The sequence below is a fragment of the Arachis hypogaea genome, chromosome 17 (genome assembly GCF_003086295.3).
Source record: "Arachis hypogaea cultivar Tifrunner chromosome 17, arahy.Tifrunner.gnm2.J5K5, whole genome shotgun sequence".
Taxonomy (NCBI): Eukaryota; Viridiplantae; Streptophyta; class Magnoliopsida; order Fabales; family Fabaceae; genus Arachis; species Arachis hypogaea.
The window spans coordinates 41146220-41161159 of NC_092052.1; the positions used below are offsets into that span (position 1 = coordinate 41146220).

The 14940-nt window shown below is 39.0% G+C and overlaps 1 non-coding gene across 1 annotated transcript; it reads right to left on the minus strand.

Moving 5' to 3' along the window:
* Window positions 1-4052: 4052 nt before the first annotated feature.
* LOC112767863 (small nucleolar RNA R71) lies at window positions 4053-4159 on the minus strand. The gene has a single exon (XR_003185303.1). It is a non-coding gene; the product is annotated as a small nucleolar RNA R71 (small nucleolar RNA).
* Between the last annotated feature and the right edge of the window lie 10781 nt (window positions 4160-14940).

A 14940-nucleotide genomic window follows, 5' to 3' on the forward strand; every position in this document is an offset into this window, starting at 1 on the left:
AGAAGATCCTTGAGCCTTAAACACAAGGTAGTCCTCCTTCAATTGAAGGACTAGCTCTCCTCTATCCACATCAATCACAGCTCTTGCTGTGGCTAGGAAGGGTCTTCCAAGGATGATGGATTCATCTTCATCCTTCCCAATCTCTAGGATTATGAAGTCAGCAGGGATGTAATAGCCTTCAACCTTCACTAAGACATCATCTACAAGTCCATAAGCCTGTTTCCTTGAATTGTCTGCCATCTCTAGTGAGATTCTTGTAGCTTGTACCTCAAAGATCCCTAGTTTCTCCATTACAGAGAGGGGCATGAGGTTTATACTTAACCCCAAGTCACACAGAGCCTTCTCAAAGGTCATGGTGCCTATGGTACAAGGTATTAAGAACTTTCCAAGATCTTGTTTCTTCTGAGGTAATTTCAGTTGAACCAGATCATTCAGTTCATTGATGAGCAATGGGGGTTCATCCACCCAAGTCTCATTACCAAATAACTTGGCATTCAGCTTCATGATTGCTCCTAGATATTGAGCAACTTGCTCTTCAGCAATATCTTCATCCTCTTCAGAGGAAAAATACTCATCAGAGCTCATGAATGGTAATAGTAAATTCAGTAGAATCTCTATGGTCTCTGTATGAGCCTCAGATTCCTTTGGTTCCTCATTAGAGAACTCCTTGGAGGCCAGTGGACGTCCATTGAGGTCTTCCTAACTGGAAATCTCTGCCTTTTCTTCCTCCTTGCATTCGGCCATGTTGGTTATATTTATGGCATTGCACTCTCTTTTTGGATTCTCTTCTGTATTGCTTGGGAGAGTACTAGGAGGGAGTTCAGTAACTCTTTTATTCAGCTGACCCACTTGTGCCTCCAAATTTCTAATGAAGGACCTTGCTTCTGATGCCAGGGCATCTTGGCCAGTTTTACTGACCTTTTCTTTACTGTTTTTAGGTTAGTTTCATGCATTTCCATAGGAAATAAGCTAGTTTTAGGTAGATATTCACTTACACCTTGATTCAAGCATACATTGTGCATTTTACATTATTTCATGAGGATTTTACATAAGTTTAGTGACAAATTGTATGTTGCATTGCCCAGGACTTGGACTAGAACTTTGATGCGCTCTATTGCTTGATTTCAGGACCAAAGGAAGCAAGGAATGGGAGGTAACATGTAAAGTTAATGAGAAAAGTGATTGCCAATAACGCTCTCAAAGCCATCATTGACCACGTTAAGAGTCACATTAACTAAGTTAACGTGAACTCTAACGTGGAGAAGGGAAGTTGAGCCAATGTTAGTGACACTTAAAATTGTCACTAACGTTGGCAAATGCTCATAAGTGGCCACGTTAGAGTCCACGTTAACTTAGTTAACGTGGCCTCTAACGTTAGAAAGGGGGAGAAACGCCAACATTAGTGACATTCAACATTGTCACTAACGTTGGCCTAAGGAGAAACATACCATGTTAACTCCCACATTAACTTGGTTAACGTGGGAGCTAACGTAAGAAGCAAGCATGGTCGACAACATTAGTGACACCCAACATTGTCACTAACGTTGGAAGCAACCACACAACCCCCCAAGGAGCAACGTTAACTTCCACGTTAACTTGGAAGCTAACGTTGATGAGTGAAAGAATGGCCAACGTTAGTGACACTCAACATTGTCACTAACGTTGGGGATGGCTAAGCATGGCCACGATAGAAGCCACGTTAACCTAGTTAACGTGGACTCTAACGTGAGGCATAGGGGCACCTTGGAACGTTAGTGACAATGTTGAGTGTCACTAATGTTCTCGAAGGATGGCAAGCCCATGTTAAAGAGCCACGTTAACTAAGTTAACGTGGGCTCTAACGTGGGAACAAAAGGGGCTTTTCAAAGTTATTGGAAATGTTAAGTCTCAATAACGTGTGCGAAGGACTTAGAGGCAACGTTAGTGGCAACGTTTATGTCACTAACGTTGAAGTTAACGTGGCTTTTACTTAGTAACGTTAGTGAGAAAGTTGATTGTCACTAACGTTCTCGAACTTATATTTTCACTAAACGTTAACACCCCTAACGTCCTGAGCTAAAGTCTCTGCCCACTTCACATTTTCTCTCTGCAAGTAAAGCCAAGCCCAAATGAAGAAGAGAATTGCTTCAAACTCAAGATCCAAAGGCCCAATACTTGAAGAGCCAACTAGAAGCTGATAGAAGTAGTATATATAGGAGTAGCTTTGAATTGTTGAAGGAGTTCTGAAAGTTGGGAAAAGGGAACTACTCTCTGTATTTTACCTTCTCTGCATTTTCTAGTTTTATGATGTATTCTCCATCTTTGTTTTCATTTTCTAGAGCTATGAACAACTAAACCCCTTTCATTGGGTTAGGGAGCTCTGTTGTAATTTGATGGATCAATACTAATTTTCATTATTCTTCTTCTATCTTTTCTCTTCATTTTACTTGAAAGCTTTCGATCTTCATCCAATTGAGTAGTTATCTTGGAAAAGAAGCTATTCAAACTTGGATCTCTTCTGAACCTTGAAAGAGGAATGAAGAGATCAAGCTAGAATTGCTTTCTCATGCTGGACCAAATTGGGTTTGGATGGGTATGTGACTATAACCCTCTCAATACTTGATTTGGGAAATGCATATGGTATAATCAGTGACCATACTTCATCTCTTCTCATGAGCAATTGACCAAGGAATTGGCTATTGATCAAGATTTGAGAGATTGAATTGCAAGAAATTATAATTCAATCAATTAAGATTGCCAAGGAGATCAATGAGTGCATTGATTGAGGAAGAGATGAAAATGAACTTGATCCGGAGAATTGCGACATCTTCTAAGCCCAATGAACTCCCCATTTCTGATCTTACCCATTCTCTTTAATTTCTGCCATTTACTTTTATGAGCAAATTCCCCATTCCCATTTACAATTCTGCAATTTATTTTCAGTCATTTACTTCCACTCCTTTAATTCTAGCATTTACTTTTCTGTTATTTACATTCCCGCCATTTTATTTTCTGCAACTCTCAACCCAAATTCTGGATTCGCTCAACTAGAACATTCTTCTAATTAAACTTGCTTGATCAATCAATCCCTGTGGGATTCGACCTCACTCTATTGAGAGTTTTTACTTGACAACAAATTCGGTACACTTGCCGAAGGGAGATTTGTTGTGAGACAAGTTTTTCGTGCATCAAGTTTATGGCGCCGTTGCCGGGGATTGATTGTGCATCAACAATGATTAAATTGGAAGATCACTAGATTGAGCATTTTTATTTTGTGAATTTCATTTTCTGTTTGAGTGATTTACTTTCTGTTTTAGTTAAACTTCTTCCCTCCCCCCTCTATTTTTTTTTATTTTTCTTTGTTATTTTCAATTCTGTGTGCTAACCCACTAACTGTTTGATATATTGCATCACCCACAACTAACAGTAATTCTGACACAAATACTTTCTGCACCTATCTTTTCTTGCTTGCACTTGATGGTTGTATGACAGGGAGAAGAAGCGGGGCTTCAACTTCCTTCTATTCTGAACCTGAGAGGACCTTCCTTAGATTAAGGAGGGAGGCAAGAGGAAAGAAAGTGGTTGGTGCTGAGGAAGAAGAGGAATTCTTTGAAACAAACATGGAAGACAACATGGAAAACCATCATGAAGAAGAGGATCACAACCATGGAGGAGGAGGTAGAGCAAATCATGCTGGGGAGGATAGAAGAGTTTTGGGCTCTTACATCAATCCAAACCCAGGCAATTGTGGAAGTAGCATCCAAAAGCCAACAATCCATGCCAACAACTTTGAACTTAAACCACAGCTCATCACCCTTGTTCAGAACAACTGTTCGTTTGGAGGAGGTGTTCAAGAAGACCCCAATCAATATTTAACCACCTTCCTGAGAATATGTGACACAGTGAAGTCTAATGGTGTTCATCCTGATGCCTATAGACTGCTCGTATTTCCATTCTCACTTAGGGATAAAGCAGCCAAGTGGCTGGAATCTTTCCCAAGGGAAAGCTTGACAACTTGGGAAGACGTGGTGAATAAATTTTTAGCAAGATTTTACCCTCCTCAACGAATCAATAGGCTGAGAGCTGAGGTCCAAACTTTTAGGCAACAAGATGGTGAGACTCTATATGAAGCATGGGAGAGGTTTAAAGACCTAACAAGGAGGTGCCCACCAGATATGTTCAACGAATGGGTGCAGCTGCACATTTTCTATGAAGGGCTCTCTTATGAGTCAAAGAAGGCCGTAGACCATTCATCCGGAAGATCTTTGAACAAGAAGAAGACTATTGAGGAAGCCATAGATGTTATTGAAACAGTAGCAGAGAACGACTACTTCTACGCTTCCGAAAGAGGGAACACAAGAGGAGTAATGGAGCTAAACAATGTAGATGCTCTGTTGGCCCAAAACAAGCTCATTACCCAGCAGCTGGCTGACCTCACCAAGAAGATGGAGATGAACCAAGTAGCAGCAATCTCCACTTCATCAACAACCCAAGAAGGAGTGAATAAAGAAGCAGAGGGTAGTCAGGAGCAAGCCAACTACATTGGGAATTCACCAAGGAAAAACTATGATCCATACTCCAAGACCTACAACCCTGGATGGAGAAACCACCCAAACTTTGGGTGGGGAAGTGAGCAAGATCAAAACCAAGATCAGAGACGTTACAACTCCAACAACAATGCAGCTCACCAGCAATTCACACAGAGGACATCCCAACACCCCCACAACAACACTTCTCCACATGCTTATCAAAACCAAAATAGCACATCTGCTCCGAATCACTCATCAATTGATGACAAGCTCTCTAAGATTGAAGCCTTACTTGAAGGAATATGCCAAGACATTCAAGAAAATAAGGTGTTCAAAGAGGAGGTGCGAGCCAATATCAAGAACCAGGGAGAGACCATTAGGAAGCTGGAATTCCAGGTGGGATATTTAGCTGAGAAGATTCCCAAACCTACTGATAGCTTCCCAAGTGACACGGAGAAAAACCCCAAAGAAGAAGCAAAGAAAGTAAGATGAGAAGATTGCAAAATGGTCACTACAAGTGATCAAGAGACTGAAGACAAGCAAGGCACACTTTTCGAACAACCTGAAGACAACTCAACAAAGGAAGAGGATAGAGATCACCAAGAACCAGAAATCTCACAACAAGAGCTGCTGAAGCTCTATGCACCCTTCCCTCAACTGCTCAATGGTGCTGTGGGAAAAAGAATATACTCAAAGTTCCTAGACTTGTTTGCATCTCTGCATGTGAACATACCATTCATCAAGGCAATTCAACAAATGCCTGCATTCATCAAGTATATGAAGGAACTTCTTTCCAGGAAAAGCTCACTCAAAGGAGGCCAGACTATAGTGATGAACAAGGAATGTAGTGCCCTTATTTAACCTGAGTTGCCTACAAAAAGAAGAGACCCAGGGAGTTTTCACATCCCTTGTGCCATAGGTGAAATTATGTTCGATAGAGCACTATGTGATTTGGGGGACAGCATTAACTTACTGCCCTTATCCCTGGTGAAGAGGCTGCAGATCAATGAGATAATGCCCACAGATGTAATCATCAGACTGGCTGACAAAACTCAAAAGCAAGCAATAGGAGTGGTGGAAAATGTGTTGCTAAAGGTTGGAAAATACTTTCTCCCAACAGACTTTGTCATCCTGGACATGGAAGAGAGTCACACTCATCCAATCATATTGGGAAGACCATTCCTAGCTACGGCCAGAGCACTTATCGATGTAGAGAAAGGGGAGCTAATATTGAGAATCCATGATGAACGACTCAGCTTCAATGTTTTCAAACTCTCACAAGAAATAGATAAAGAGGACAAGGAACTAAGCACAAATGATAATGAGACACTGAAGGAGGAGACAAGCACTGAAGCACAGCCAGTTCATTCTGAGATCCCCTTAATAGATAAACAAGAAAAACAGCAATTGCCACAGCTCAAGGAAAAGTTGGAGGAACCTAAACCTCTAGAGGTAGGAGAAGACAGCATCACAACTCCTTTAGAAAAAGAGGTCACCAAAGGGAAGGCAACCTCAAAAGAAACAAAGAAGAAGGTACCCAGGAGGTGGAGGAACAAGAAGATCCCTACGAAAGACTTCTCTCCAGGGGATAGAGTTGTCTCAGCTTACTTTCCAGATATTCTCCCTAATCTCCCTACTATACCATCTCAGTTACCCAAGGTCTTCACTATCAACAGAGTTCTTTCCTTGGAATATGTGGAGATCATTGATCCAATCAATGGATATAAGTCCACAGCAAGAGGGGAGGACTTTAAGCACTACCAACCACCCTGATGAGGGAAAAATGTCAAGCTAGTGACGCTAAAGAAGCGCTTCATGGGAGGCAACCCGTGTTTTATATGTTTTTAAAATAATGAATAAATCAATGTTTATGAATTTCAACCCAAACTTGACAAACACTTGGTGAAATCTTTATCATGCAGTATATAGTGAAGAACAAGTTTGGTGTTCAAAGCAAACCAAGATGCATGCTAGTCTTGGGAGCTTTGAACAAAACTTTTCATCACATTACTTCAAACTAAGTTTGGTGTCACCCCATGGTGCCACCAAAATGCATAAGGATACACAAGTAGTTAGTTAGTTGAAATTCATAAATAAACAAACTCTTTTTCTTCTCTTTATTATTCTAGCCGTAGAGTTTGATTTTTATGATATTAATTTTCTTATTTTAAATCTTTATAGGAAAAGAAAAGAAGCATAAAAAGGTATGGATTGGACAACTAAACAAAGAAGGATCGGACACCACAAAAGGAAGGGCTACACACTTGTTCTAAAAAGGGAATGCATTGGAAAATGTTGCCATGCAACATTGGAAAAATGGAACCCCTAAAAGACCGAGTAATCTCATTCATAAAGTGATGATCCTTGTCTTTTATCCATGCATCACCCCAACCGTCCATCAAGTAACCACTCAATCAATCCACACCCTCCATTCTCTCACAACTTCTCTATATAAAGGACCCTTGTTTCGTACCCACCTTCATTGTCATTACCCAATCTTCACCACTCTTCATTTCGGTACAAGACACTCCCTACCCCATTAAAAACCTTTTTCCCACCTCACTCTCTTCATCGCAGTAAAACCTTAAACAACCAAAAATCTCCACAACTTTGCCACCTTCACATATTAACTATCATTCATGGCGCCTTCGGGTTTTAAAAGAAGGAAGGGAAAGGAACCCATGGAAGAACACCCATATGATGAAAAGAGATTTAGAAGCTTGCATCATACATTGCAATACGGGTGGATGGTTGATAAGGAAATCATTTATGAGCTGGGATTTCAAGTTAAAAAGATTGAGTGCCCCGAAATCACAGAGAAGATAGAAAGGAGAAGATGGGAGCTCCTCACTGACCCGGTCATTAAGGTGAATGCAAACCTCATAAGAGAATTTTATGCAAATGCGATTCGATATGATAAGAAGGATGAGTCGTACACAAGCTTTGTGAGAGGAAAGATGGTGGATTTTGGTCCCATGAGTGTCATGAGGGCATTGAAGCTATGGTCTATACAATTTGAAGAAGAAAGCTATCACTCAAGATTGGACAACCCCAATTATGACCAGATTCTGCAAGATATTTGTGTACCAGGAGCTGACTGGGAAAGGGGTGCGGGAAATAAACCAAAGTTCATCAAGAGAATAGATCTCACTCCTGAAGCCAAGGGGTGGTTTGAGCTAGTGAGAAGGTCTATTCTCCCAGCTGCAAACAACTCGGAGGTGAATGTCAAGAGAGCCACAATGGTGCACTGTATACTGAAGGGGGGAGAAATCAAGGTCCATGAACTCATAGCTGAAGGTATTAGAAAGATGGCAGAGAAAAGCGACTCAAGAGGAACGTTAGGTTACCCCAACACTATTTACCGAATATGCAAGAAAGCTGGGGTGGTTTTTGAAGATGAGAACCCCATGTGGATAAAGGAAGGCATCCCAATAACTGTACGAAGGATGAATGCTACAGCATCCCCTTTGCCTCAGCAGAAGCAAAGGAAGAGGACAGCCCCTCAAGTAGTGGAAGGACAAGTCTTAGAGGGTCAAGCACAACAGACCTTGGACATGCACCAATTGCAGGAAGCCATCGATGGCTTGTCTAGACAATATTTGGAAAGCCAAGGAGCACAGAAAGAGCTTCAACTACAGATGATGGGGCAGCAGGAGGAAGCACTCGCAAGATGGATGACTCAGCAAGGTGAGTGGCAAAGGCAAATGATGGAACATCAACTAAGTCAAGGACAACAATGGGGAGAAACATTCAACAGGATGGAACAAAGACAAAACGAGCAACAAGAATCCACCCAGAGGCTAATCAACATCCAAGCACATCAAGGGGCACACATACATGAGATGCATCGAAGACAAATAGAACAGGCAGAACTATTGGACGAGCAAAGGGCATTCGCAGAAGGAGTTTACATGAGCGAAACAGGACATCACATAAACACTCAAGCCAGGCTCGGCTACTTAGTGGGACAGCTGCCAATATTGCATCCAGGAATAGCCAGGTATGACGAAATGAAGGATGAATTAGCACGAAAGGAAAGACAAAGGGTAGAAGAGAGTCATGAGTCAGTGAGGAAGGCACTTGAGGATTGGAAGCAAGCAAGATTGGCACGGATGCGAGGAAATGCAAGAGGAAACAAGGAGGACAAGCAAGGAAAAGAGCATGGACATCCACAACAGTAAAAGGTGGTCGAGTTCCTTCTTTATTTCACCTTTCTCTATGTTTTAAATAAGGAAGATCTTGTATGAAATAGAACATGCTTCTATGCCAGTTTAAATCTTTTTAAATTCTGTCTTTTAAGTTCCCTTTCTGAATAGGTGTATGTGTGCTAGTCTTTATGTCACTGCATCTTCCTTAACTTACTTGTATGCTTGTCCCTTTAAATCAAATGAAGAGAGAATGCTTATATTTCAAAAGACCAGAGTAGAGTTCATATTATGGAGTACATTCATGAGTTTGTGGTATGATCATAAGTTAGCTAAGTTGGTTCAACCATAAGGTGGGATGACAACTATCTGGACTGAATACTTTGCTTTGAACACACCTCATGAGACTAAGTATATGACAAGATCCTAATAAGAGAAAGAGAAAAGAATAATGAAAGTGGAAAAAAACAAAAGAAAAAGAGTAAGCAATAAGGCTAGGCACCAATGGTTTTGATCTTAAGATATGTGTCTGTGGTGTTCCTATGTGAGGGATCTACTTGGATGAATAAGCTCTTAGGGGTGCTTTATCACCTGGTAACTTGGGTTAACTAACCCGGGATTATCAGCTGAAAGTCCATTATCAAGAGTAACCCTCACCACAGAGCATTTAGTAACCCAAAGAGGTGCTGGACACCAAGGTCTCAAGAAGGAAAATAAATGAACTATATGCATGTAGTGTGTATGTATGGGGGAGAGACTTGAGGGAGTAAGTCCTTAGGGGTGCTTCACAACCTAGCACCTTGAACCAACTGGTTCGGGAGTGTTGGCTGAAAGCTTATCTTAAAAAGTTGCCCCCTTACAGAGCACTTAGCCTAAGAACACCAATAAGCTCTGAAATGACAATAAAGGGATCAATGAATAAAAGTCTCATGGGATGTAAGCAAAGTGAGTGTTTTAAGACATGATAAAGGTCAGAAAGCCAGGAATGAACCTAAGTTGCTATGCATGAAACCACCATAAAATCAGTGATATGACTTCCACAAGAATGACTCATTGCTCTTGGTATTCCATTCATCATTCTCTTGTTCCAGTACTTTCTTAGGGACAAGCAAGCTTTAAGTTTGGTGTTGTGATGCCAGGGCATCTTGGCCAGTTTCACTGACCTTTTCTTTACTGTTTTTAGGTTAGTTTCATGCATTTCCTTAGGAAATAAGCTAGTTTTGGGTAGATATTCACTTACAGCTTGATTCAAGCATACATTGTGCATTTTACATTATTTCATGAGGATTTTGCATAAGTTTAGTGATAAATTGTATGTTGTATTGCCCATGACTTGGACTAGAACTTTGATGCGCTCTATTGCTTGATTTCAGGACCAAAGGAAGCAAGGAATGGGAGGTAACTTGCAAAGTTAATGAGAAAAGTGATTGCCAATAACGCTCTCAAAGCCATCATTGACCACGTTAAGAGTCACGTTAACTAAGTTAACGTGAACTCTAACGTGGAGAAGGGAAGTTGAGCCAATGTTAGTGACACTTAACATTGTCACTAACGTTGGCAAATGCTCATAAGTGGCCACGTTAGAGTCCACGTTAACTTAGTTAACGTGGCCTCTAACGTTAGAAAGGGGGAGAAACGCCAACGTTAGTGACATTCAACATTGTCACTAACGTTGGCCTAAGGAGAAACATACCACGTTAACTCCCACGTTAACTTGGTTAACGTGAGAGCTAACGTAAGAAGCAAGCATGGTCGACAACGTTAGTGACACCCAACATTGTCACTAACGTTGGAAGCAACCACACAACCCCCCAAGGAGCCACGTTAACTTAGTTAACGTGGAAGCTAACGTTGATGAGTGAAAGAATGGCCAACGTTAGTGACACTCAACATTGTCACTAACGTTGGGGATGGCTAAGCATGGCCACGTTAGAAGCCACGTTAACCTAGTTAACGTGGACTCTAACGTGAGGCATAGGGGCACCTTGGAACGTTAGTGACAATGTTGAGTGTCACTAACGTTCTCGAAGGATGGCAAGCCCACGTTAAAGAGCCACGTTAACTAAGTTAACGTGGGCTCTAACGTGGGAACAAAAGGGGCTTTTCAAAGTTATTGGAAATGTTAAGTCTCAATAACGTGTGCGAAGGACTTAGAGGCAACGTTAGTGGCAACGTTTATGTCACTAACGTTGAAGTTAACGTGGCTTTTACTTAGTAACGTTAGTGAGAAAGTTGATTGTCACTAACGTTCTCGAACTTATATTTTCACTAAACGTTAACACCCCTAACGCCCTGAGCTAAAGTCTCTGCCCACTTCACATTTTCTCTCTGAAAGTAAAGCCAAGCCCAAATGAAGAAGAGAACTGCTTCAAACTCAAGATCCAAAGGCCCAAGACTTGAAGAGCCAACTAGAAGCTGAGAGAAGTAGTATATATAGGAGTAGCTTTGAATTGTTGAAGGAGTTCTGAAAGTTGGAAAAAGGGAACTACTCTCTGTATTTTACCTTCTCTGCATTTTCTAGTTTTATGATGTATTCTCCATCTTTGTTTTCATTTTCTAGAGCTATGAACAACTAAACCCCTTTCATTGGGTTAGGGAGCTCTGTTGTAATTTGATGGATCAATACTAATTTTCATTATTCTTCTTCTATCTTTTCTCTTCATTTTACTTGAAAGCTTTCGATCTTCATCCAATTGAGTAGTTATCTTGGAAAAGAAGCTATTCAAACTTGGATCTCTTCTGAACCTTGAAAGAGGAATGAAGAGATCAAGCTATAATTGCTTTCTCATGCTGGACCAAATTGGGTTTGGATGGGTATGTGACTATAACCCTCTCAATACTTGATTTGGGAAATGCATGTGGTATAATCAGTGACCATACTTCATCTCTTCTCATGAGCAATTGACCAAGAAATTGGCTATTGATCAAGATTTGAAAGATTGAATTGCAAGAAATTGTAATTCAATCAATTAAGATTGCCAAGGAGATCAATGAGTGCATTGATTGAGGAAGAGATGAAAATGAACTTGATCCGGAGAATTGCAACATCTCCTAAGCCCAATGAACTCCCCATTTCTGATCTTACCCATTCTCTTTAATTTCTGCCATTTACTTTTATGAGCAAATTCCCCATTCCCATTTACAATTCTGCAATTTATTTTCAGTCATTTACTTCCACTCCTTTAATTCTAGCATTTACTTTTCTGTTATTTACATTCCCGCCATTTTATTTTCTGCAACTCTCAACCCAAATTCTGGATTCGCTCAACTAGAACATTCTTCTAATTAAAGTTGCTTGATCAATCAATCTCTGTGGGATTCGACCTCACTCTATTGTGAGTTTTTACTTGACGACAAATTCGGTACACTTGCCGAAGGGAGATTTGTTGTGAGACAAGTTTTTCGTGCATCAGCTTCAGTCATGAAATTGAGAGTGGTCTTAGATAGATCAGAGACTGCAGTTGCTAAGTCAGAGTGGCTCTGCTTAGAATTCTCTGTCTGTTGCTGAGAAGATGATGGAAAAGGTTTGCTATTGCCAAACTTATTTCTCCCACCATTATTATTATTGAAACCTTGATTAGGCTTCTGTTGATCCTTCCACGAGAGATTAGGATGATTCCTCCATGAAGTATTATAGGTGTTTCCATAGGATTCTCCCATGTAATTCACCTCTTCTATTCCAGGATTCTCAGGGTCATAAGCTTCTTCTTCAGAGGAAGCTTCCTTAGTACTGCCTGTTGCAGCTTGCATTCCAGACAGACTCTGAGAAATTATATTGACTTGCTGAGTCAATATTTTATTCTGAGCCAATATTGCATTCAGAGTATCAATCTCAAGAACTCCTTTCTTTTGAGTTATCCCATTATTCACAGGATTCCTTTCAGAAGTGTACATGAATTGGTTATTTGCAACCATTTCAATGAGTTCCTAGGCTTCTGCAGGCATCTTCTTCAGATGAAGAGATCCTCCAGCAGAGTGGTCCAATGACATCTTGGACAATTCAAACAGACCATCATAGAATATACATATGATGCTCCATTCTGAAAACATGTCAGAAGGATACCTTCTGATCAATTGCTTGTATCTTTCCCAAGCTTCATAGAGGGATTCACCTTCCTTCTGTCTGAAGGTTTGGACTTCCACTTTAAGCTTGCTCAACTTTTGAGGTAGAAATAATTTGGCCAAGAAAGCATTGACCAACTTTTTCCAAGAGTTCAGGCTATCTTTAGGTTGTGAGTCCAACCATGTCCTAGCTCTGTCTCTTACAGTAAAGGGGAAAAGCATAAGTCTGTAGACCTCAAGATTAACCCCATTGGTCTTAACAGTATCACAGATTTGCAAAAATTCAGCTAAGAATTGATGAGGATCTTCCAATGGAAGTCCGTAAAACTTGCAATTCTGCTGCATCAGAGAAACTAATTGATGCTTAAGCTCAAAGTTGTTTGCTCCAATTGCAGGAATTGAGATGCTTCTTCCACAGAAGTCAGAAGAGGGTGCAATAGAGTCACCAAGCATCTTCCTTGCATCTCCACCATTGTTATTGGGTTCGGCCATGTCTTCTTCTTTTTCAAAAAATTCTGTTAGGTCCTCTCCAGAGTATTGTGCTTTAGCTTCTCTTAGCTTCCTCTTTAGAGTCCTTTCAGGTTCCAGATTAGCTTCAACAAGAATGTTCTTATCCTTGCTCCTGCTCATATGAAAGAGAAAAGAACAGAAAAGAATAGGAATCCTCTATGTCACAGTATAGAGATTCCATTATGTGAGTATAAGAAGAGAAGAGTAGAAGAATGATAAGAGAGAAATTCGAACACAGAGAGGGAGAGAGGGTTCGAATTATAAGAAGAAGAGAAGTGTTAGTGATTAAATAAATAAATAGAAAGAGATGAGAGAGAGGGAGAATTCGAAATTTAAATAAAAATAAAAGGAAAATATTTTTGTTTTTATTTTAATTATTGGTTAGTATTCGAAAATTAAGGGATAAAATTAAATTAAAATTTGAAACAAATAGTTTAATTAAAAAGAATTTTGAAAAAGTGGTTAGTGATTTTCGAAAATTGGAGAGAAAAAAGTAGTTAGGTGATTTTGAAAAATATATGATTGAAAATCATTTTGAAAAAGATTTTAATTGGTAATTAAAAATATTTGATTTTTGAAATTAAAGTTGATTACTTGACTAATAAGAAATTAAAAGATATGATTCTAGAATTTAAAGTTTGAACCTTTCTTAATAGGCAAGTAACAACTTGAAAATTTTTTAATCAAAACATTAAATGTTAGCATTAATTTCAAAAATATGAAATAAAAATAAGAAAAAGATTTTGAAAATCAAATTTTAAAATTTTCGAAAATATTAAGAAGGAAATTGAAAAAGATTTGATTTTTGAAAAAATGTTTGAAAAGATAGAATTTTTAAATTGAAAATTTGACTTGACTAATAAGAAACAGTTAAATTTTAAAACTTTATGACTAAATCAATTCAAATTTTCAAAAATTATGAGTGAAATAAGGGAAAGATATTTTTTTATTTTTGAATTTTTAATGAGGAAAGAGAAAAACATAAAAATGACACAAAACACAAGAAATTAAGATCAAAACTAATAATGCATACAAGAACACTTTGAATGTCAAGATGAACACCAAGAACACTTTGAAGATCATGATGAACATCAAGAACATATTTTTGAAAATTTTTAAGAAAAGAAAAACATGCAAGACACCAAACTTAAAAATTTTTTAAACTTTAGACACTAATAAATCAAAAATGCAAATAAAAAACAAGAAAAGACACAAAACAAGAAAATGCAAAGATCAAAGAATGAAAATCATCAAGAACAACTTGAAGATCATGAAGAACAAAACTCAATGCATGAATTTTTCGAAAATAAGAAAAATCCAATTGACACCAAACTTAAAATTTGACACTAGACTCAAACAAGAAACACAAAATTTTTGGTTTTTATGATTTTATGAATTTTTTTTTCGAAAATAATTTGGAAAAAGAAAAATAAATAAATTCAAAATTTTGAATAGGAATTCCAGGAATCATGCAATGTTAGTCTAAAGCTTCAGTCTAAAAAGATTAGACATGGCTAGCCAAGCTTCAGCAGCACATTACATACAACAGCTAAATTGATGAGAAAGACAAAGAAGCTCTTCTAAGGATAAGTGAAACCTTGGTCCAAAAGATTAGACATTGCTTAACAGCCAGCCAGGATTCAACATATCTAATGAAACTCTAGAATTCATTCTTAAAAATTCTAAAGAACATATATCTTTATTATTATTAAATT